The sequence below is a fragment of the Hippocampus guttulatus genome, chromosome 19 (genome assembly GCF_054856545.1).
Source record: "Hippocampus guttulatus isolate MCC_2025c chromosome 19, RoL_Hgut_1.0, whole genome shotgun sequence".
In the NCBI taxonomy this organism is placed as follows: domain Eukaryota; kingdom Metazoa; phylum Chordata; class Actinopteri; order Syngnathiformes; family Syngnathidae; genus Hippocampus; species Hippocampus guttulatus.
This window is the reverse complement of record NC_141279.1, coordinates 11,819,553-11,842,103: the sequence shown is the minus strand read 5'-3', so window position 1 is coordinate 11,842,103 and position 22,551 is coordinate 11,819,553.

The following is a 22,551-nucleotide window of genomic DNA, read 5'->3' as shown; positions in this document are numbered from 1 at the left end:
ATTTGAGTTTTCATTTCTTTAAATGCATTTTCAGCCCGAGCTGAGCACGTTTTGTGAGTTTGAATGTATCTTTATAGGAATGAGTTGTGTGGTCAAATTAATGCTTATTTAGGCTTCAGGAGGTCATCCTGAACAAAATACATGTTGAAGTGTGTGCATAAGTCCTTTGGTTTAGGTGTGACACTCAATTTGAGTTTTTATTGCGAAATGCATTTTCAGGCAGAGATGAGCAAGTTTTCTGAGTTTGAAGTATCTTCATAGGAATGAGTTGTGTGGTCAAATTAATGCTAATTTAGGCTTCAGGAGGTCATCCTGAACAAAATACATGTTGAAGTGTGTGCATAAGTCCTTTGGTTTTGGCGTGACACTCAATTTGAGGTTTTATTGCTTTGAATGCATTTTCAGCCCGAGCTGAGCACGTTTTGTGAGTTTGAATGTATCTTGATAGGAATGAGTTGTGTGGTCAAATTAATGCTCATATAGGCTTCAGGATGACCTTTTGAACTAAATACATGTTGAAGTGTGTGCATAAGTACTTTGGTTTAGGCGTGACACTCAATTTGAGTTTTTATAACTTTAAATGCATTTTCAGCCCGAGCTGAGCACGTTTTGTGAGTTTGAATGTATCTTCATAAGAATGAGTTATGTGGTCAAATTAATGCTCATATAGGCTTCAGGATGACCTCTTGAACTAAATACATGTTGAAGTGTGTGCATAAGTCCTTTGGTTTAGGCGTCACACTCAATTTGAGGTTTTATTGCTTTGAATGCATTTTCAGCCCGAGCTGACCACGTTTTGTGAGTTTGAATGTATCTTGATACGAATGAGTTGTGTGGTCAAATTAATGCTTATATAGGCTTCAGGATGACCTCCTGAACTAAATACATGTTGAAGTGTGTGCATAAGTCCTTTGGTTTAGGCGTGACACTCAATTTGAGTTTTTATTGCTTTAAATGCATTTTCAGCCCGAGCTGAGCACGTTTTGTGAGTTTGAATGTATCTTGATAGGAATGAGTTGTGTGGTCAAATTAATGCTCATATAGGCTTCAGGATGACCTCCTGAACTAAATACATGTTGAAGTGTGTGCATAAGTCCTTTGGTTTAGGCGTGACACTCAATTTGAGTTTTTATTGCTTTAAATGCATTTTCAGCCCGAGCTGAGCACGTTTTGTGAGTTTGAATGTATCTTGATAGGAATGAGTTGTGTATTCAAATTAGTGCCCATTTAGGTGTCAGGGGGACATCCTGAACAAAATACATGTTGAAGTGTGTGTATAAGTCCTTTGGTTTAGGCGTGACACTCAATTTGAGTTTTTATTCCTTTAAATGCATTTTCAGCCCGAGCTGAGCACGTTTTGTGAGTTTGAATGTATCTTGATAGGAATCAGTTGTGTGGTCAAATTAATGCTCATATAGGCTTCAGGATGACCTCCTGAACAAAATACATGTTAAAGTATGCGCATAAGTCCTTTGGTTTAGGCGTGACACTCAATTTGATTTTTTATTGCGAAATGCATTTTCAGGCAGAGATGAGCAAGTTTTGTGAGTTTGAATGTATCTTCATAGGAATGCCTTATGTGGTCAAATTAATGCTCATATAGGCTTCAGGATGACCTTCTGAACTAAATACATGTTGAAGTGTGTGCATAAGTCCTTTGGCTTAGGCGTGACATTCAATTTGAGTTTTTATTGCTTTAAATGCATTTTCAGCCCGAGCTGAGCATGTTTTGTGAGTTTGAATGTATCTTGATAGGAATGAGTTGTGTATTCAAATTAGTGCCCATTTAGGTGTCAGGGGGACATCCTGAACAAAATACATGTTGAAGTGTGTGTATAAGTCCTTTGGTTTAGGCGTGACACTCAATTTGAGTTTTTATTCCTTTAAATGCATTTTCAGCCCGAGCTGAGCACGTTTTGTGAGTTTGAATGTATCTTCATAGGAATGAGTTGTGTGGTCAAATTAATGCTTTTTTAGGCTTCAGGTGGTCATCCTGAACAAAATACATGTTAAAGTGTGTGCATAAGTCCTTTGGTTTAGGCGTGACACTCAATTTGAGTTTTTATTGCTTTAAATGCATTTTCAGCCCGAGCTGAGCATGTTTTGTGAGTTTGAATGTATCTTGATAGGAATGAGTTGTGTATTCAAATTAGTGCCCATTTAGGTGTCAGGGGGACATCCTGAACAAAATACATGTTGAAGTGTGTGTATAAGTCCTTTGGTTTAGGCGTGACACTCAATTTGAGTTTTTATTCCTTTAAATGCATTTTCAGCCCGAGCTGAGCACGTTTTGTGAGTTTGAATGTATCTTCATAGGAATGAGTTGTGTAGTCAAATTAATGCTCATATGGGCTTCAGGAGGTCATCCTGAACAAAATACATGTTGAAGTGTGTGCATAAGTCCTTTGGTTTAGGTGTGACACTCAATTTGAGTTTTTATTGCTTTAAATGCATTTTCAGCCCGAGCTGAGCACGTTTTGTGAGTTTGAATGTATCTTGATACGAATGAGTTGTGTGGTCAAATTAATGCTCATATAGGCTTCAGGATGACCTCCTGAACTAAATACATGTTGAAGTGTGTGCATAAGTCCTTTGGTTTAGGCGTGACATTCAATTTGAGTTTTTATTGCTTTAAATGCATTTTCAGCCCGAGCTGAGCGCGCTTTCTGACTTTGAATGTATCTTCATAGGAATGAGTTGTGTGGTCAAATTAATGCTCATTTAGGCTTCAGGTGGTCATCCTGAACAAAATACATGTTGAAGTGTGTGCATAAATCCTTTGGTTTAGGCGTGACACTCAATTTGAGTTTTTATTGCTTTAAATGCATTTTCAGCCCGAGCTGAGCACGTTTTGTGAGTTTGAATGTATCTTCATAGGAATGAGTTGTATGGTCAAATCAATGCTCATATAGGCTTCGGGAGGTCATCCTGAACAAAATACATGTTGAAGTGTGTGCATAAGTCCTTTGGTTTAGGCGTCACACTCAATTTGAGGTTTTATTGCTTTGAATGCATTTTCAGCCCGAGCTGAGCACGTTTTGTGAGTTTGAATGTATCTTCATAAGAATGAGTTATGTAGTCAAATTAATGCTCATATAGGCTTCAGGATGACCTCTTGAACTAAATACATGTTGAAGTGTGTGCATAAGTCCTTTGGTTTAGGCGTGACACTCAATTTGAGTTTTTATTGCTTTAAATGCATTTTCAGCCCGAGCTGAGCACGTTTTGTGAGTTTGAATGTATCTTCATAGGAATGAGTTATGTGGTCAAATTAATGCTCATATAGGCTTCAGGATGACCTCCTGAACTAAATACATGTTGAAGTGTGTGCATAAATCCTTTGGTTTAGGCGTGACACTCAATTTGAGTTTTTATTGCTTTAAATGTATTTTCAGCCCGAGCTGAGCGCGCTTTCTGACTTTGAATGTATCTTCATAGGAATGAGTTGTGTGGTCAAATTAATGCTTTTTTAGGCTTCAGGTGGTCATTCTGAACAAATTACATGTTAAAGTGTGTGCATAAGTCCTTTGGTTTAGGCGTGACACTCAATTTGAGTTTTTATTGCTTTAAATGCATTTTCAGCCCGAGCTGAGCATGTTTTGTGAGTTTGAATGTATCTTCATAGGAATGAGTTGTGTGGTCAAAAATGCTCATTTAGGCTTCAGGATGACCTCCTGAACTAAATACATGTTGAAGTGTGTGCATAAGTCCTTTGGTTTAGGCGTGACACTCAATTTGAGTTTTTATTGCTTTAAATGCATTTTCAGCCCGAGCTGAGGACGTTTTGTGAGTTTGAATGTATCTTCATTGGAATGAGTTGTGTGGTCAAATTAATGCTCATATAGGCTTCAGGATTACCTCCTGAACTAAATACATGTTGAAGTGTGTGCATAAGTCCTTTGGTTTAGGCGTGACACTCAATTTGAGTTTTTATTGCTTTAAATGCATTTTCAGCCCGAGCTGAGCACGTTTTCTGAGTTTGAAGTATCTTCATAGGAATGAGTTGTGTGGTCAAATTAATGCTAATTTTAGGCTTCAGGAGGTCATCCTGAACAAAATACATGTTGAAGTGTGTGCATAAGTCCTTTGGTTTTGGCGTGACACTCAATTTGAGGTTTTATTGCTTTGAATGCATTTTCAGCCCGAGCTGAGCACGTTTTGTGAGTTTGAATGTATCTTGATAGGAATGAGTTGTGTGGTCAAATTAATGCTCATATAGGCTTCAGGATGACCTTTTTGAACTAAATACATGTTGAAGTGTGTGCATAAGTACTTTGGTTTAGGCGTGACACTCAATTTGAGTTTTTATAACTTTAAATGCATTTTCAGCCCGAGCTGAGCACGTTTTGTGAGTTTGAATGTATCTTCATAAGAATGAGTTATGTGGTCAAATTAATGCTCATATAGGCTTCAGGATGACCTCTTGAACTAAATACATGTTGAAGTGTGTGCATAAGTCCTTTGGTTTAGGCGTGACACTCAATTTGAGTTTTTATTGCTTTAAATGCATTTTCAGCCCGAGCTGAGCACGTTTTGTGAGTTTGAATGTATCTTCATAGGAATGAGTTGTATGGTCAAATCAATGCTCATATAGGCTTCGGGAGGTCATCCTGAACAATATACATGTTGAAGTGTGTGCATAAGTCCTTTGGTTTAGGTGTGACACTCAATTTGAGTTTTTATTTCTTTAAATGCATTTTCAGCCCGAGCTGAGCACGTTTTGTGAGTTTGAATGTATCTTCATAGGAATGAGTTGTGTGGTCAAATTAATGCTTATTTAGGCTTCAGGAGGTCATCCTGAACAAAATACATGTTGAAGTGTGTGCATAAGTCCTTTGGTTTAGGTGTGACACTCAATTTGAGTTTTTATTGCGAAATGCATTTTCAGGCAGAGATGAGCAAGTTTTCTGAGTTTGAAGTATCTTCATAGGAATGAGTTGTGTGGTCAAATTAATGCTAATTTAGGCTTCAGGAGGTCATCCTGAACAAAATACATGTTGAAGTGTGTGCATAAGTCCTTTGGTTTTGGCGTGACACTCAATTTGAGGTTTTATTGCTTTGAATGCATTTTCAGCCCGAGCTGAGCACGTTTTGTGAGTTTGAATGTATCTTCATAGGAATGAGTTGTGTGGTCAAATTAATGCTCATTTAGGTTTCAGGTGGTCATCCTGAACAAAATACATGTTGAAGTGTGTGCATATGTCCTTTGGTTTAGGCGTGACACTCAATTTGAGTTTTTTTTTGCTTTAAATGCATTTTCAGCCCGAGCTGAGCATGTTTTGTGAGTTTGAATGTATCTTCATAGGAATGAGTTGTGTGGTCAAAAATGCTCATTTAGGCTTCAGGTGGTCATCCTGAACAAAATTCATGTTGAAGTGTGTGCATAAATCCTTTGGTTTAGGCGTGACACTCAATTTGAGTTTTTATTGCTTTAAATGTATTTTCAGCCCGAGCTGAGCGCGCTTTCTGACTTTGAATGTATCTTCATAGGAATGAGTTGTGTGGTCAAATTAATGCTCATTTAGGCTTCAGGAGGTCATCCTGAACAAAATACATGTTGAAGTGTGTGCATAAGTCCTTTGGTTTAGGCGTGACACTCAATTTGAGGTTTTATTGCTTTGAATGCATTTTCAGCCCGAGCTGAGCACGTTTTGTGAGTTTGAATGTATCTTGATACGAATGAGTTGTGTGGTCAAATTAATGCTCATATAGGCTTCAGGATGACCTCCTGAACTAAATACATGTTGAAGTGTGTGCATAAGTCCTTTGGTTTAGGCGTGACACTCAATTTGAGTTTTTATTGCTTTAAATGCATTTTCAGCCCGAGCTGAGGACGTTTTGTGAGTTTGAATGTATCTTAATAGGAATGAGTTGTGTGGTCAAATTAATGCTCATATAGGCTTCAGGATGACCTCCTGAACTAAATACATGTTGAAGTGTGTGCATAAGTCCTTTGGTTTAGGCGTGACACTCAATTTGAGTTTTTATTGCTTTAAATGCATTTTCAGCCCGAGCTGAGCACGTTTTGTGAGTTTGAATGTATCTTCATAGGAATGAGTTGTATGGTCAAATCAATGCTCATATAGGCTTCGGGAGGTCATCCTGAACAAAATACATGTTGAAGTGTGTGCATATGTCCTTTGGTTTAGGCGTCACACTCAATTTGAGGTTTTATTGCTTTGAATGCATTTTCAGCCCGAGCTGACCACGTTTTGTGAGTTTGAATGTATCTTGATACGAATGAGTTGTGTGGTCAAATTAATGCTTATATAGGCTTCAGGATGACCTCCTGAACTAAATACATGTTGAAGTGTGTGCATAAGTCCTTTGGTTTAGGTGTGACACTCAATTTGAGTTTTTATTTCTTTAAATGCATTTTCAGCCCGAGCTGAGCACGTTTTGTGAGTTTGAATGTATCTTCATAGGAATGAGTTGTGTGGTCAAATTAATGCTTATTTAGGCTTCAGGAGGTCATCCTGAACAAAATACATGTTGAAGTGTGTGCATAAGTCCTTTGGTTTAGGTGTGACACTCAATTTGAGTTTTTATTGCGAAATGCATTTTCAGGCAGAGATGAGCAAGTTTTCTGAGTTTGAAGTATCTTCATAGGAATGAGTTGTGTGGTCAAATTAATGCTAATTTTAGGCTTCAGGAGGTCATCCTGAACAAAATACATGTTGAAGTGTGTGCATAAGTCCTTTGGTTTTGGCGTGACACTCAATTTGAGGTTTTATTGCTTTGAATGCATTTTCAGCCCGAGCTGAGCACGTTTTGTGAGTTTGAATGTATCTTGATAGGAATGAGTTGTGTGGTCAAATTAATGCTCATATAGGCTTCAGGATGACCTTTTGAACTAAATACATGTTGAAGTGTGTGCATAAGTACTTTGGTTTAGGCGTGACACTCAATTTGAGTTTTTATAACTTAAAATGCATTTTCAGCCCGAGCTGAGCACGTTTTGTGAGTTTGAATGTATCTTCATAAGAATGAGTTATGTGGTCAAATTAATGCTCATATAGGCTTCAGGATGACCTCTTGAACTAAATACATGTTGAAGTGTGTGCATAAGTCCTTTGGTTTAGGCGTGACACTCAATTTGAGTTTTTATTGCTTTAAATGCATTTTCAGCCCGAGCTGAGCACGTTTTGTGAGTTTGAATGTATCTTCATAGGAATGAGTTATGTGGTCAAATTAATGCTCATATAGGCTTCAGGATGACCTCCTGAACTAAATACATGTTGAAGTGTGTGCATTAATCCTTTGGTTTAGGCGTGACACTCAATTTGAGTTTTTATTGCTTTAAATGTATTTTCAGCCCGAGCTGAGCGCGCTTTCTGACTTTGAATGTATCTTCATAGGAATGAGTTGTGTGGTCAAATTAATGCTCATTTAGGCTTCAGGTGGTCATCCTGAACAAAATACATGTTGAAGTGTGTGCATAAGTCCTTTGGTTTAGGCGTGACACTCAATTTGAAGTTTTATTGCTTTGAATGCATTTTCAGCCCGAGCTGAGCACGTTTTGTGAGTTTGAATGTATCTTGATACGAATGAGTTGTGTGGTCAAATTAATGCTCATATAGGCTTCAGGATGACCTCCTGAACAAAATAGATGTTAAAGTGTGCGCATAAGTCCTTTGGTTTAGGCGTGACACTCAATTTGAGTTTTTATTGCTTTAAATGCATTTTCAGCCCGAGCTGAGCACGTTTTGTGAGTTTGAATGTATCTTCATAGGAATGAGTTATGTGGTCAAATTAATGCTCATATAGGCTTCAGGATGACCTCCTGAACTAAATACATGTTGAAGTGTGTGCATAAATCCTTTGGTTTAGGCGTGACACTCAATTTGAGTTTTTATTGCTTTAAATGTATTTTCAGCCCGAGCTGAGCGCGCTTTCTGACTTTGAATGTATCTTCATAGGAATGAGTTGTGTGGTCAAATTAATGCTTGTTTCGGCTTCAGGTGGTCATCCTGAACAAAATACATGTTAAAGTGTGTGCATAAGTCCTTTGGTTTAGGCGTGACACTCAATTTGAGTTTTTATTGCTTTAAATGCATTTTCAGCCCGAGCTGAGCGCGCTTTCTGACTTTGAATGTATCTTCATAGGAATGAGTTGTGTGGTCAAATTAATGCTCATTTAGGCTTCAGGTGGTCATCCTGAACAAAATACATGTTGAAGTGTGTGCATAAGTCCTTTGGTTTAGGCGTGACACTCAATTTGAGTTTTTATTGCTTTAAATGCATTTTCAGCCCGAGCTGAGCACGTTTTGTGAGTTTGAATGTATCTTCATAGGAATGAGTTGTGTAGTCAAATTAATGCTCATATGGGCTTCAGGAGGTCATCCTGAACAAAATACATGTTGAAGTGTGTGCATAAGTCCTTTGGTTTAGGTGTGACACTCAATTTGAGTTTTTATTGCTTTAAATGCATTTTCAGCCCGAGCTGAGCGCGCTTTCTGACTTTGAATGTATCTTCATAGGAATGAGTTGTGTGGTCAAATTAATGCTCATATGGGCTTCAGGAAGTCATCCTGAACAAAATACATGTTGAAGTGTGTGCATAAGTCCTTTGGTTTAGGTGTGACACTCAATTTGAGTTTTTATTTCTTTAAATGCATTTTCAGCCCGAGCTGAGCACGTTTTGTGAGTTTGAATGTATCTTCATAGGAATGAGTTGTGTGGTCAAATTAATGCTTATTTAGGCTTCAGGAGGTCATCCTGAACAAAATACATGTTGAAGTGTGTGCAAAAGTCCTTTTGTTTAGGCGTGACACTCAATTTGAGTTTTTATTGCTTTAAATGCATTTTCAGCCCGAGCTGAGCACGTTTTGTGAGTTTGAATGTATCTTCATAGAATGAGTTGTGTGGTCAAATTAATGCTTATTTGGGCTTCAGGAGGTCATCCTGAACAAAGTACATGTTGGAGTGTGTGCATAAGTCCTTTGGTTTAGGTGTGACACTCAATTTGAGTTTTATTGCTTTAAATGCATTTTCAGCCCGAGCTGAGCACGTTTTGTGAGTTTGAATGTATCTTCATAGGAATGAGTTGTGTGGTCAAATTAATGCTCATTTAGGCTTCAGGTGGTCATCCTGAACTAAATACACGTTGAAGTGTGTGCATAAGTCCTTTGGTTTAGGCGTGACACTCAATTTGAGTTTTTATTGCTTTAAATGCATTTTCAGCCCGAGCTGAGCACGTTTTGTGAGTTTGAATGTATCTTCATAGGAATGAGTTGTGTGGTCAAATTAATGCTCATTTAGGTTTCAGGTGGTCATCCTGAACAAAATACATGTTGAAGTGTGTGCATAAGTCCTTTGGTTCAGGCGTGACACTCAATTTGAGTTTTTATTGCTTTAAATGCATTTTCAGCCCGAGCTGAGCACGTTTTGTGAGTTTGAATGTATCTTCATAGAATGAGTTGTGTGGTCAAATTAATGCTTATTTGGGCTTCAGGAGGTCATCCTGAACAAAGTACATGTTGGAGTGTGTGCATAAGTCCTTTGGTTTAGGCGTGACACTCAATTTGAGTTTTTATTGCTTTAAATGCATTTTCAGCCCGAGCTGAGCACGTTTTGTGAGTTTGAATGTATCTTCATAGGAATGAGTTATGTGGTCAAATTAATGCTCATATAGGCTTCAGGATGACCTCCTGAACTAAATACATGTTGAAGTGTGTGCATTAATCCTTTGGTTTAGGCGTGACACTCAATTTGAGTTTTTGTTGCTTTAAATGCATTTTCAGCCCGAGCTGAGCACGTTTTGTGAGTTTGAATGTATCTTGATAGGAATGAGTTGTGTATTCAAATTAGTGCCCATTTAGGTGTCAGGGGGACATCCTGAACAAAATACATGTTGAAGTGTGTGTATAAGTCCTTTGGTTTAGGCGTGACACTCAATTTGAGTTTTTATTCCTTTAAATGCATTTTCAGCCCGAGCTGAGCACGTTTTGTGAGTTTGAATGTATCTTGATAGGAATCAGTTGTGTGGTCAAATTAATGCTCATATAGGCTTCAGGATGACCTCCTGAACAAAATACATGTTAAAGTATGCGCATAAGTCCTTTGGTTTAGGCGTGACACTCAATTTGATTTTTTATTGCGAAATGCATTTTCAGGCAGAGATGAGCAAGTTTTGTGAGTTTGAATGTATCTTCATAGGAATGCCTTATGTGGTCAAATTAATGCTCATATAGGCTTCAGGATGACCTTCTGAACTAAATACATGTTGAAGTGTGTGCATAAGTCCTTTGGCTTAGGCGTGACATTCAATTTGAGTTTTTATTGCTTTAAATGCATTTTCAGCCCGAGCTGAGGACGTTTTGTGAGTTTGAATGTATCTTAATAGGAATGAGTTGTGTGGTCAAATTAATGCTTATTTAGGCTTCAGGAGGTCATCCTGAACAAAATACATGTTGAAGTGTGTGCATAAGTCCTTTGGTTTAGGTGTGACACTCAATTTGAGTTTTTATTGCGAAATGCATTTTCAGGCAGAGATGAGCAAGTTTTCTGAGTTTGAAGTATCTTCATAGGAATGAGTTGTGTGGTCAAATTAATGCTAATTTAGGCTTCAGGAGGTCATCCTGAACAAAATACATGTTGAAGTGTGTGCATAAGTCCTTTGGTTTTGGCGTGACACTCAATTTGAGGTTTTATTGCTTTGAATGCATTTTCAGCCCGAGCTGAGCACGTTTTGTGAGTTTGAATGTATCTTCATAGGAATGAGTTGTGTGGTCAAATTAATGCTCATTTAGGTTTCAGGTGGTCATCCTGAACAAAATACATGTTGAAGTGTGTGCATAAATCCTTTGGTTCAGGCGTGACACTCAATTTGAGTTGTTTTGCTTTAAATGCATTTTCAGCCCGAGCTGAGCATGTTTTGTGAGTTTGAATGTATCTTCATAGGAATGAGTTGTGTGGTCAAAAATGCTCATTTAGGCTTCAGGTGATCATCCTGAACAAAATTCATGTTGAAGTGTGTGCATAAATCCTTTGGTTTAGGCGTGACACTCAATTTGAGTTTTTATTGCTTTAAATGTATTTTCAGCCCGAGCTGAGCGCGCTTTCTGACTTTGAATGTATCTTCATAGGAATGAGTTGTGTGGTCAAATTAATGCTCATTTAGGCTTCAGGTGGTCATCCTGAACAAAATACATGTTGAAGTGTGTGCATAAGTCCTTTGGTTTAGGCGTGACACTCAATTTGAGGTTTTATTGCTTTGAATGCATTTTCAGCCCGAGCTGAGCACGTTTTGTGAGTTTGAATGTATCTTGATACGAATGAGTTGTGTGGTCAAATTAATGCTCATATAGGCTTCAGGATGACCTCCTGAACTAAATACATGTTGAAGTGTGTGCATAAGTCCTTTGGTTTAGGCGTGACACTCAATTTGAGTTTTTATTGCTTTAAATGCATTTTCAGCCCGAGCTGAGGACGTTTTGTGAGTTTGAATGTATCTTAATAGGAATGAGTTGTGTGGTCAAATTAATGCTCATATAGGCCTCAGGATGACCTTCTGAACTAAATACATGTTGAAGTGTGTGCATAAGTCCTTTGGTTTAGGCGTGACACTCAATTTGAGTTTTTATTGCTTTAAATGCATTTTCAGCCCGAGCTGAGCACGTTTTGTGAGTTTGAATGTATCTTCATAGGAATGAGTTGTATGGTCAAATCAATGCATATAGGCTTCGGGAGGTCATCCTGAACAAAATACATGTTGAAGTGTGTGCATATGTCCTTTGGTTTAGGCGTCACACTCAATTTGAGGTTTTATTGCTTTGAATGCATTTTCAGCCCGAGCTGACCACGTTTTGTGAGTTTGAATGTATCTTGATACGAATGAGTTGTGTGGTCAAATTAATGCTTATATAGGCTTCAGGATGACCTCCTGAACTAAATACATGTTGAAGTGTGTGCATAAGTCCTTTGGTTTAGGTGTGACACTCAATTTGAGTTTTTATTTCTTTAAATGCATTTTCAGCCCGAGCTGAGCACGTTTTGTGAGTTTGAATGTATCTTCATAGGAATGAGTTGTGTGGTCAAATTAATGCTTATTTAGGCTTCAGGAGGTCATCCTGAACAAAATACATGTTGAAGTGTGTGCATAAGTCCTTTGGTTTAGGTGTGACACTCAATTTGAGTTTTTATTGCGAAATGCATTTTCAGGCAGAGATGAGCAAGTTTTCTGAGTTTGAAGTATCTTCATAGGAATGAGTTGTGTGGTCAAATTAATGCTAATTTTAGGCTTCAGGAGGTCATCCTGAACAAAATACATGTTGAAGTGTGTGCATAAGTCCTTTGGTTTTGGCGTGACACTCAATTTGAGGTTTTATTGCTTTGAATGCATTTTCAGCCCGAGCTGAGCACGTTTTGTGAGTTTGAATGTATCTTCATAGAATGAGTTGTGTGGTCAAATTAATGCTTATTTGGGCTTCAGGAGGTCATCCTGAACAAAGTACATGTTGGAGTGTGTGCATAAGTCCTTTGGTTTAGGTGTGACACTCAATTTGAGTTTTATTGCTTTAAATGCATTTTCAGCCCGAGCTGAGCACGTTTTGTGAGTTTGAATGTATCTTCATAGGAATGAGTTGTGTAGTCAAATTAATGCTCATATGGGCTTCAGGAGGTCATCCTGAACAAAATACATGTTGAAGTGTGTGCATAAGTCCTTTGGTTTAGGTGTGACACTCAATTTGAGTTTTTATTGCTTTAAATGCATTTTCAGCCCGAGCTGAGCACGTTTTGTGAGTTTGAATGTATCTTCATAGGAATGAGTTGTGTGGTCAAATTAATGCTCATTTAGGCTTCAGGTGGTCATCCTGAACAAAATACATGTTGAAGTGTGTGCATAAATCCTTTGGTTTAGGCGTGACACTCAATTTGAGTTTTTATTGCTTTAAATGCATTTTCAGCCCGAGCTGAGCACGTTTTGTGAGTTTGAATGTATCTTCATAGGAATGAGTTGTATGGTCAAATCAATGCTCATATAGGCTTCGGGAGGTCATCCTGAACAAAATACATGTTGAAGTGTGTGCATAAGTCCTTTGGTTTAGGCGTCACACTCAATTTGAGGTTTTATTGCTTTGAATGCATTTTCAGCCCGAGCTGAGCACGTTTTGTGAGTTTGAATGTATCTTCATAAGAATGAGTTATGTAGTCAAATTAATGCTCATATAGGCTTCAGGATGACCTCTTGAACTAAATACATGTTGAAGTGTGTGCATAAGTCCTTTGGTTTAGGCGTGACACTCAATTTGAGGTTTTATTGCTTTGAATGCATTTTCAGCCCGAGCTGAGCACGTTTTGTGAGTTTGAATGTATCTTGATACGAATGAGTTGTGTGGTGAAATTAATGCTCATATAGGCTTCAGGATGACCTCCTGAACAAAATAGATGTTAAAGTGTGCGCATAAGTCCTTTGGTTTAGGCGTGACACTCAATTTGAGTTTTTATTGCTTTAAATGCATTTTCAGCCCGAGCTGAGCACGTTTTGTGAGTTTGAATGTATCTTCATAGGAATGAGTTATGTGGTCAAATTAATGCTCATATAGGCTTCAGGATGACCTCTTGAACTAAATACATGTTCAAGTGTGTGCATAAATCCTTTGGTTTAGGCGTGACACTCAATTTGAGTTTTTATTGCTTTAAATGCATTTTCAGCCCGAGCTGAGCATGTTTTGTGAGTTTGAATGTATCTTCATAGGAATGAGTTGTGTGGTCAAAAATGCTCATTTAGGCTTCAGGATGACCTCCTGAACTAAATACATGTTGAAGTGTGTGCATAAGTCCTTTGGTTTAGGCGTGACACTCAATTTGAGTTTTTATTGCTTTAAATGCATTTTCAGCCCGAGCTGAGCACGTTTTGTGAGTTTGAATGTATCTTGATAGGAATGAGTTGTATGGTCAAATCAATGCTCATATAGGCTTCGGGAGGTCATCCTGAACAAAATGCATGTTGAAGTGTGTGCATAAGTCCTTTGGTTTAGGCGTGACACTCAATTTGAGTTTTTATTGCTTTAAATGCATTTTCAGCCCGAGCTGAGCACGTTTTCTGAGTTTGAAGTATCTTCATAGGAATGAGTTGTGTGGTCAAATTAATGCTAATTTTAGGCTTCAGGAGGTCATCCTGAACAAAATACATGTTGAAGTGTGTGCATAAGTACTTTGGTTTAGGCGTGACACTCAATTTGAGTTTTTATAACTTTAAATGCATTTTCAGCCCGAGCTGAGCACGTTTTGTGAGTTTGAATGTATCTTCATAAGAATGAGTTATGTGGTCAAATTAATGCTCATATAGGCTTCAGGATGACCTCTTGAACTAAATACATGTTGAAGTGTGTGCATAAGTCCTTTGGTTTAGGCGTGACACTCAATTTGAGTTTTTATTGCTTTAAATGCATTTTCAGCCCGAGCTGAGCACGTTTTGTGAGTTTGAATGTATCTTCATAGGAATGAGTTGTATGGTCAAATCAATGCTCATATAGGCTTCGGGAGGTCATCCTGAACAATATACATGTTGAAGTGTGTGCATAAGTCCTTTGGTTTAGGCGTCACACTCAATTTGAGGTTTTATTGCTTTGAATGCATTTTCAGCCCGAGCTGACCACGTTTTGTGAGTTTGAATGTATCTTGATACGAATGAGTTGTGTGGTCAAATTAATGCTTATATAGGCTTCAGGATGACCTCCTGAACTAAATACATGTTGAAGTGTGTGCATAAGTCCTTTGGTTTAGGTGTGACACTCAATTTGAGTTTTTATTTCTTTAAATGCATTTTCAGCCCGAGCTGAGCACGTTTTGTGAGTTTGAATGTATCTTCATAGGAATGAGTTGTGTGGTCAAATTAATGCTTATTTAGGCTTCAGGAGGTCATCCTGAACAAAATACATGTTGAAGTGTGTGCATAAGTCCTTTGGTTTAGGTGTGACACTCAATTTGAGTTTTTATTGCGAAATGCATTTTCAGGCAGAGATGAGCAAGTTTTCTGAGTTTGAAGTATCTTCATAGGAATGAGTTGTGTGGTCAAATTAATGCTAATTTAGGCTTCAGGAGGTCATCCTGAACAAAATACATGTTGAAGTGTGTGCATAAGTCCTTTGGTTTTGGCGTGACACTCAATTTGAGGTTTTATTGCTTTGAATGCATTTTCAGCCCGAGCTGAGCACGTTTTGTGAGTTTGAATGTATCTTCATAGGAATGAGTTGTGTGGTCAAATTAATGCTCATTTAGGTTTCAGGTGGTCATCCTGAACAAAATACATGTTGAAGTGTGTGCATAAGTCCTTTGGTTCAGGCGTGACACTCAATTTGAGTTTTTTTTGCTTTAAATGCATTTTCAGCCCGAGCTGAGCATGTTTTGTGAGTTTGAATGTATCTTCATAGGAATGAGTTGTGTGGTCAAAAATGCTCATTTAGGCTTCAGGTGGTCATCCTGAACAAAATTCATGTTGAAGTGTGTGCATAAATCCTTTGGTTTAGGCGTGACACTCAATTTGAGTTTTTATTGCTTTAAATGTATTTTCAGCCCGAGCTGAGCGCGCTTTCTGACTTTGAATGTATCTTCATAGGAATGAGTTGTGTGGTCAAATTAATGCTCATTTAGGCTTCAGGTGGTCATCCTGAACAAAATACATGTTGAAGTGTGTGCATAAGTCCTTTGGTTTAGGCGTGACACTCAATTTGAGGTTTTATTGCTTTGAATGCATTTTCAGCCCGAGCTGAGCACGTTTTGTGAGTTTGAATGTATCTTGATACGAATGAGTTGTTAGGTCAAATTAATGCTCATATAGGCTTCAGGATGACCTCCTGAACTAAATACATGTTGAAGTGTGTGCATAAGTCCTTTGGTTTAGGCGTGACACTCAATTTGAGTTTTTATTGCTTTAAATGCATTTTCAGCCCGAGCTGAGGACGTTTTGTGAGTTTGAATGTATCTTAATAGGAATGAGTTGTGTGGTCAAATTAATGCTCATATAGGCTTCAGGATGACCTCCTGAACTAAATACATGTTGAAGTGTGTGCATAAGTCCTTTGGTTTAGGCGTGACACTCAATTTGAGTTTTTATTGCTTTAAATGCATTTTCAGCCCGAGCTGAGCACGTTTTGTGAGTTTGAATGTATCTTCATAGGAATGAGTTGTATGGTCAAATCAATGCTCATATAGGCTTCGGGAGGTCATCCTGAACAAAATACATGTTGAAGTGTGTGCATATGTCCTTTGGTTTAGGCGTCACACTCAATTTGAGGTTTTATTGCTTTGAATGCATTTTCAGCCCGAGCTGAGCACGTTTTGTGAGTTTGAATGTATCTTGATAGGAATGAGTTGTGTGGTCAAATTAATGCTCATATAGGCTTCAGGATGACCTTTTGAACTAAATACATGTTGAAGTGTGTGCATAAGTACTTTGGTTTAGGCGTGACACTCAATTTGAGTTTTTATAACTTAAAATGCATTTTCAGCCCGAGCTGAGCACGTTTTGTGAGTTTGAATGTATCTTCATAAGAATGAGTTATGTGGTCAAATTAATGCTCATATAGGCTTCAGGATGACCTCTTGAACTAAATACATGTTGAAGTGTGTGCATAAGTCCTTTGGTTTAGGCGTGACACTCAATTTGAGTTTTTATTGCTTTAAATGCATTTTCAGCCCGAGCTGAGCACGTTTTGTGAGTTTGAATGTATCTTCATAGGAATGAGTTATGTGGTCAAATTAATGCTCATATAGGCTTCAGGATGACCTCCTGAACTAAATACATGTTGAAGTGTGTGCATTAATCCTTTGGTTTAGGCGTGACACTCAATTTGAGTTTTTATTGCTTTAAATGTATTTTCAGCCCGAGCTGAGCGCGCTTTCTGACTTTGAATGTATCTTCATAGGAATGAGTTGTGTGGTCAAATTAATGCTCATTTAGGCTTCAGGTGGTCATCCTGAACAAAATACATGTTGAAGTGTGTGCATAAGTCCTTTGGTTTAGGCGTGACACTCAATTTGAGGTTTTATTGCTTTGAATGCATTTTCAGCCCGAGCTGAGCACGTTTTGTGAGTTTGAATGTATCTTGATACGAATGAGTTGTGTGGTCAAATTAATGCTCATATAGGCTTCAGGATGACCTCCTGAACAAAATAGATGTTAAAGTGTGCGCATAAGTCCTTTGGTTTAGGCGTGACACTCAATTTGAGTTTTTATTGCTTTAAATGCATTTTCAGCCCGAGCTGAGCACGTTTTGTGAGTTTGAATGTATCTTCATAGGAATGAGTTATGTGGTCAAATTAATGCTCATATAGGCTTCAGGATGACCTCTTGAACTAAATACATGTTCAAGTGTGTGCATAAATCCTTTGGTTTAGGCGTGACACTCAATTTGAGTTTTTATTGCTTTAAATGTATTTTCAGCCCGAGCTGAGCGCGCTTTCTGACTTTGAATGTATCTTCATAGGAATGAGTTGTGTGGTCAAATTAATGCTCATTTAGGCTTCAGGTGGTCATCCTGAACAAAATACATGTTGAAGTGTGTGCATAAGTCCTTTGGTTTAGGCGTGACACTCATTTTGAGGTTTTATTGCTTTGAATGCATTTTCAGCCCGAGCTGAGCACGTTTTGTGAGTTTGAATGTATCTTGATACGAATGAGTTGTGTGGTCAAATTAATGCTCATATAGGCTTCAGGATGACCTCCTGAACTAAATACATGTTGAAGTGTGTGCATAAGTCCTTTGGTTTAGGCGTGACACTCAATTTGAGTTTTTATTGCTTTAAATGCATTTTCAGCCCGAGCTGAGGACGTTTTGTGAGTTTGAATGTATCTTCATAGGAATGAGTTGTGTGGTCAAATTAATGCTCATATAGGCTTCAGGATGACCTCCTGAACTAAATACATGTTGAAGTGTGTGCATAAGTCCTTTGGTTTAGGCGTGACACTCAATTTGAGTTTTTTTTGCTTTAAATGCATTTTCAGCCCGAGCTGAGCACGTTTTGTGAGTTTGAATGTATCTTCATAGGAATGAGTTGTATGGTCAAATCAATGCTCATATAGGCTTCGGGAGGTCATCCTGAACAAAATACATGTTGAAGTGTGTGCATAAGTCCTTTGGTTTAGGCGTCACACTCAATTTGAGGTTTTATTGCTTTGAATGCATTTTCAGCCCGAGCTGACCACGTTTTGTGAGTTTGAATGTATCTTCATTGGAATGAGTTGTGTGGTCAAATTAATGCTCATATAGGCTTCAGGATGACCTCCTGAACTAAATACATGTTGAAGTGTGTGCATAAGTCCTTTGGTTTAGGCGTGACACTCAATTTGAGTTTTTATTGCTTTAAATGCATTTTCAGCCCGAGCTGAGCACGTTTTCTGAGTTTGAAGTATCTTCATAGGAATGAGTTGTGTGGTCAAATTAATGCTAATTTTAGGCTTCAGGAGGTCATCCTGAACAAAATACATGTTGAAGTGTGTGCATAAGTCCTTTGGTTTTGGCGTGACACTCAATTTGAGGTTTTATTGCTTTGAATGCATTTTCAGCCCGAGCTGACCACGTTTTGTGAGTTTGAATGTATCTTCATTGGAATGAGTTGTGTGGTCAAATTAATGCTCATATAGGCTTCAGGATGACCTCCTGAACTAAATACATGTTGAAGTGTGTGCATAAGTCCTTTGGTTTAGGCGTGACACTCAATTTGAGTTTTTATTGCTTTAAATGTATTTTCAGCCCGAGCTGAGCGCGCTTTCTGACTTTGAATGTATCTTCATAGGAATGAGTTGTGTGGTCAAATTAATGCTCATTTAGGCTTCAGGTGGTCATCCTGAACAAAATACATGTTGAAGTGTGTGCATAAGTCCTTTGGTTTAGGCGTGACACTCAATTTGAGTTTTTATTGCTTTGAATGCATTTTCAGCCCGAGCTGAGCACGTTTTGTGAGTTTGAATGTATCTTGATACGAATGAGTTGTGTGGTCAAATTAATGCTCATATAGGCTTCAGGATGACCTTCTGAACAAAATAGATGTTAAAGTGTGCGCATAAGTCCTTTGGTTTAGGCGTGACACTCAATTTGAGTTTTTATTGCTTTAAATGCATTTTCAGCCCGAGCTGAGCACGTTTTGTGAGTTTGAATGTATCTTCATAGGAATGAGTTATGTGGTCAAATTAATGCTCATATAGGCTTCAGGATGACCTCTTGAACTAAATACATGTTCAGGTGTGTGCATAAATCCTTTGGTTTAGGCGTGACACTCAATTTGAGTTTTTATTGCTTTAAATGTATTTTCAGCCCGAGCTGAGCGCGCTTTCTGACTTTGAATGTATCTTCATAGGAATGAGTTGTGTGGTCAAATTAATGCTCATTTAGGCTTCAGGTGGTCATCCTGAACAAAATACATGTTGAAGTGTGTGCATAAGTCCTTTGGTTTAGGCGTGACACTCAATTTGAGGTTTTATTGCTTTGAATGCATTTTCAGCCCGAGCTGAGCACGTTTTGTGAGTTTGAATGTATCTTGATACGAATGAGTTGTGTGGTCAAATTAATGCTCATATAGGCTTCAGGATGACCTCCTGAACTAAATACATGTTGAAGTGTGTGCATAAGTCCTTTGGTTTAGGCGTGACACTCAATTTGAGTTTTTATTGCTTTAAATGCATTTTCAGCCCGAGCTGAGGACGTTTTGTGAGTTTGAATGTATCTTCATAGGAATGAGTTGTGTGGTCAAATTAATGCTCATATAGGCTTCAGGATGACCTCCTGAACTAAATACATGTTGAAGTGTGTGCATAAGTCCTTTGGTTTAGGCGTGACACTCAATTTGAGTTTTTATTGCTTTGAATGCATTTTCAGCCCGAGCTGAGCACGTTTTGTGAGTTTGAATGTATCTTCATAGGAATGAGTTGTATGGTCAAATCAATGCTCATATAGGCTTCGGGAGGTCATCCTGAACAAAATACATGTTGAAGTGTGTGCATAAGTCCTTTGGTTTAGGTGTGACACTCAATTTGAGTTTTTATTGCGAAATGCATTTTCAGGCAGAGATGAGCAAGTTTTCTGAGTTTGAAGTATCTTCATAGGAATGAGTTGTGTGGTCAAATTAATGCTAATTTTAGGCTTCAGGAGGTCATCCTGAACAAAATACATGTTGAAGTGTGTGCATAAGTCCTTTGGTTTTGGCGTGACACTCAATTTGAGGTTTTATTGCTTTGAATGCATTTTCAGCCCGAGCTGAGCACGTTTTGTGAGTTTGAATGTATCTTGATAGGAATGAGTTGTGTGGTCAAATTAATGCTCATATAGGCTTCAGGATGACCTTTTGAACTAAATACATGTTGAAGTGTGTGCATAAGTACTTTGGTTTAGGCGTGACACTCAATTTGAGTTTTTATAACTTAAAATGCATTTTCAGCCCGAGCTGAGCACGTTTTGTGAGTTTGAATGTATCTTCATAAGAATGAGTTATGTGGTCAAATTAATGCTCATATAGGCTTCAGGATGACCTCTTGAACTAAATACATGTTGAAGTGTGTGCATAAGTCCTTTGGTTTAGGCGTGACACTCAATTTGAGTTTTTATTGCTTTAAATGCATTTTCAGCCCGAGCTGAGCACGTTTTGTGAGTTTGAATGTATCTTCATAGGAATGAGTTATGTGGTCAAATTAATGCTCATATAGGCTTCAGGATGACCTCCTGAACTAAATACATGTTGAAGTGTGTGCATTAATCCTTTGGTTTAGGCGTGACACTCAATTTGAGTTTTTATTGCTTTAAATGTATTTTCAGCCCGAGCTGAGCGCGCTTTCTGACTTTGAATGTATCTTCATAGGAATGAGTTGTGTGGTCAAATTAATGCTCATTTAGGCTTCAGGTGGTCATCCTGAACAAAATACATGTTGAAGTGTGTGCATAAGTCCTTTGGTTTAGGCGTGACACTCAATTTGAGGTTTTATTGCTTTGAATGCATTTTCAGCCCGAGCTGAGCACGTTTTGTGAGTTTGAATGTATCTTGATACGAATGAGTTGTGTGGTCAAATTAATGCTCATATAGGCTTCAGGATGACCTCCTGAACAAAATAGATGTTAAAGTGTGCGCATAAGTCCTTTGGTTTAGGCGTGACACTCAATTTGAGTTTTTATTGCTTTAAATGCATTTTCAGCCCGAGCTGAGCACGTTTTGTGAGTTTGAATGTATCTTCATAGGAATGAGTTATGTGGTCAAATTAATGCTCATATAGGCTTCAGGATGACCTCTTGAACTAAATACATGTTCAAGTGTGTGCATAAATCCTTTGGTTTAGGCGTGACACTCAATTTGAGTTTTTATTGCTTTAAATGTATTTTCAGCCCGAGCTGAGCGCGCTTTCTGACTTTGAATGTATCTTCATAGGAATGAGTTGTGTGGTCAAATTAATGCTCATTTAGGCTTCAGGTGGTCATCCTGAACAAAATACATGTTGAAGTGTGTGCATAAGTCCTTTGGTTTAGGCGTGACACTCAATTTGAGGTTTTATTGCTTTGAATGCATTTTCAGCCCGAGCTGAGCACGTTTTGTGAGTTTGAATGTATCTTCATAGGAATGAGTTGTGTGGTCAAATTAATGCTCATATAGGCTTCAGGATGACCTCCTGAACTAAATACATGTTGAAGTGTGTGCATAAGTCCTTTGGTTTAGGCGTGACACTCAATTTGAGTTTTTTTTGCTTTAAATGCATTTTCAGCCCGAGCTGAGCACGTTTTGTGAGTTTGAATGTATCTTCATAGGAATGAGTTGTATGGTCAAATCAATGCTCATATAGGCTTCGGGAGGTCATCGTGAACAAAATACATGTTGAAGTGTGTGCATAAGTCCTTTGGTTTAGGCGTCACACTCAATTTGAGGTTTTATTGCTTTGAATGCATTTTCAGCCCGAGCTGACCACGTTTTGTGAGTTTGAATGTATCTTGATACGAATGAGTTGTGTGGTCAAATTAATGCTTATATAGGCTTCAGGATGACCTCCTGAACTAAATACATGTTGAAGTGTGTGCATAAGTCCTTTGGTTTAGGCGTGACACTCAATTTGAGTTTTTATTGCTTTAAATGCATTTTCAGCCCGAGCTGAGCACGTTTTGTGAGTTTGAATGTATCTTGATAGGAATGAGTTGTATGGTCAAATCAATGCTCATATAGGCTTCGGGAGGTCATCCTGAACAAAATGCATGTTGAAGTGTGTGCATAAGTCCTTTGGTTTAGGCGTCACACTCAATTTGAGGTTTTATTGCTTTGAATGCATTTTCAGCCCGAGCTGACCACGTTTTGTGAGTTTGAATGTATCTTCATAGGAATGAGTTGTGTGGTCAAATTAATGCTTATTTAGGCTTCAGGAGGTCATCCTGAACAAAATACATGTTGAAGTGTGTGCATAAGTCCTTTGGTTTAGGTGTGACACTCAATTTGAGTTTTTATTGCGAAATGCATTTTCAGGCAGAGATGAGCAAGTTTTCTGAGTTTGAAGTATCTTCATAGGAATGAGTTGTGTGGTCAAATTAATGCTAATTTAGGCTTCAGGAGGTCATCCTGAACAAAATACATGTTGAAGTG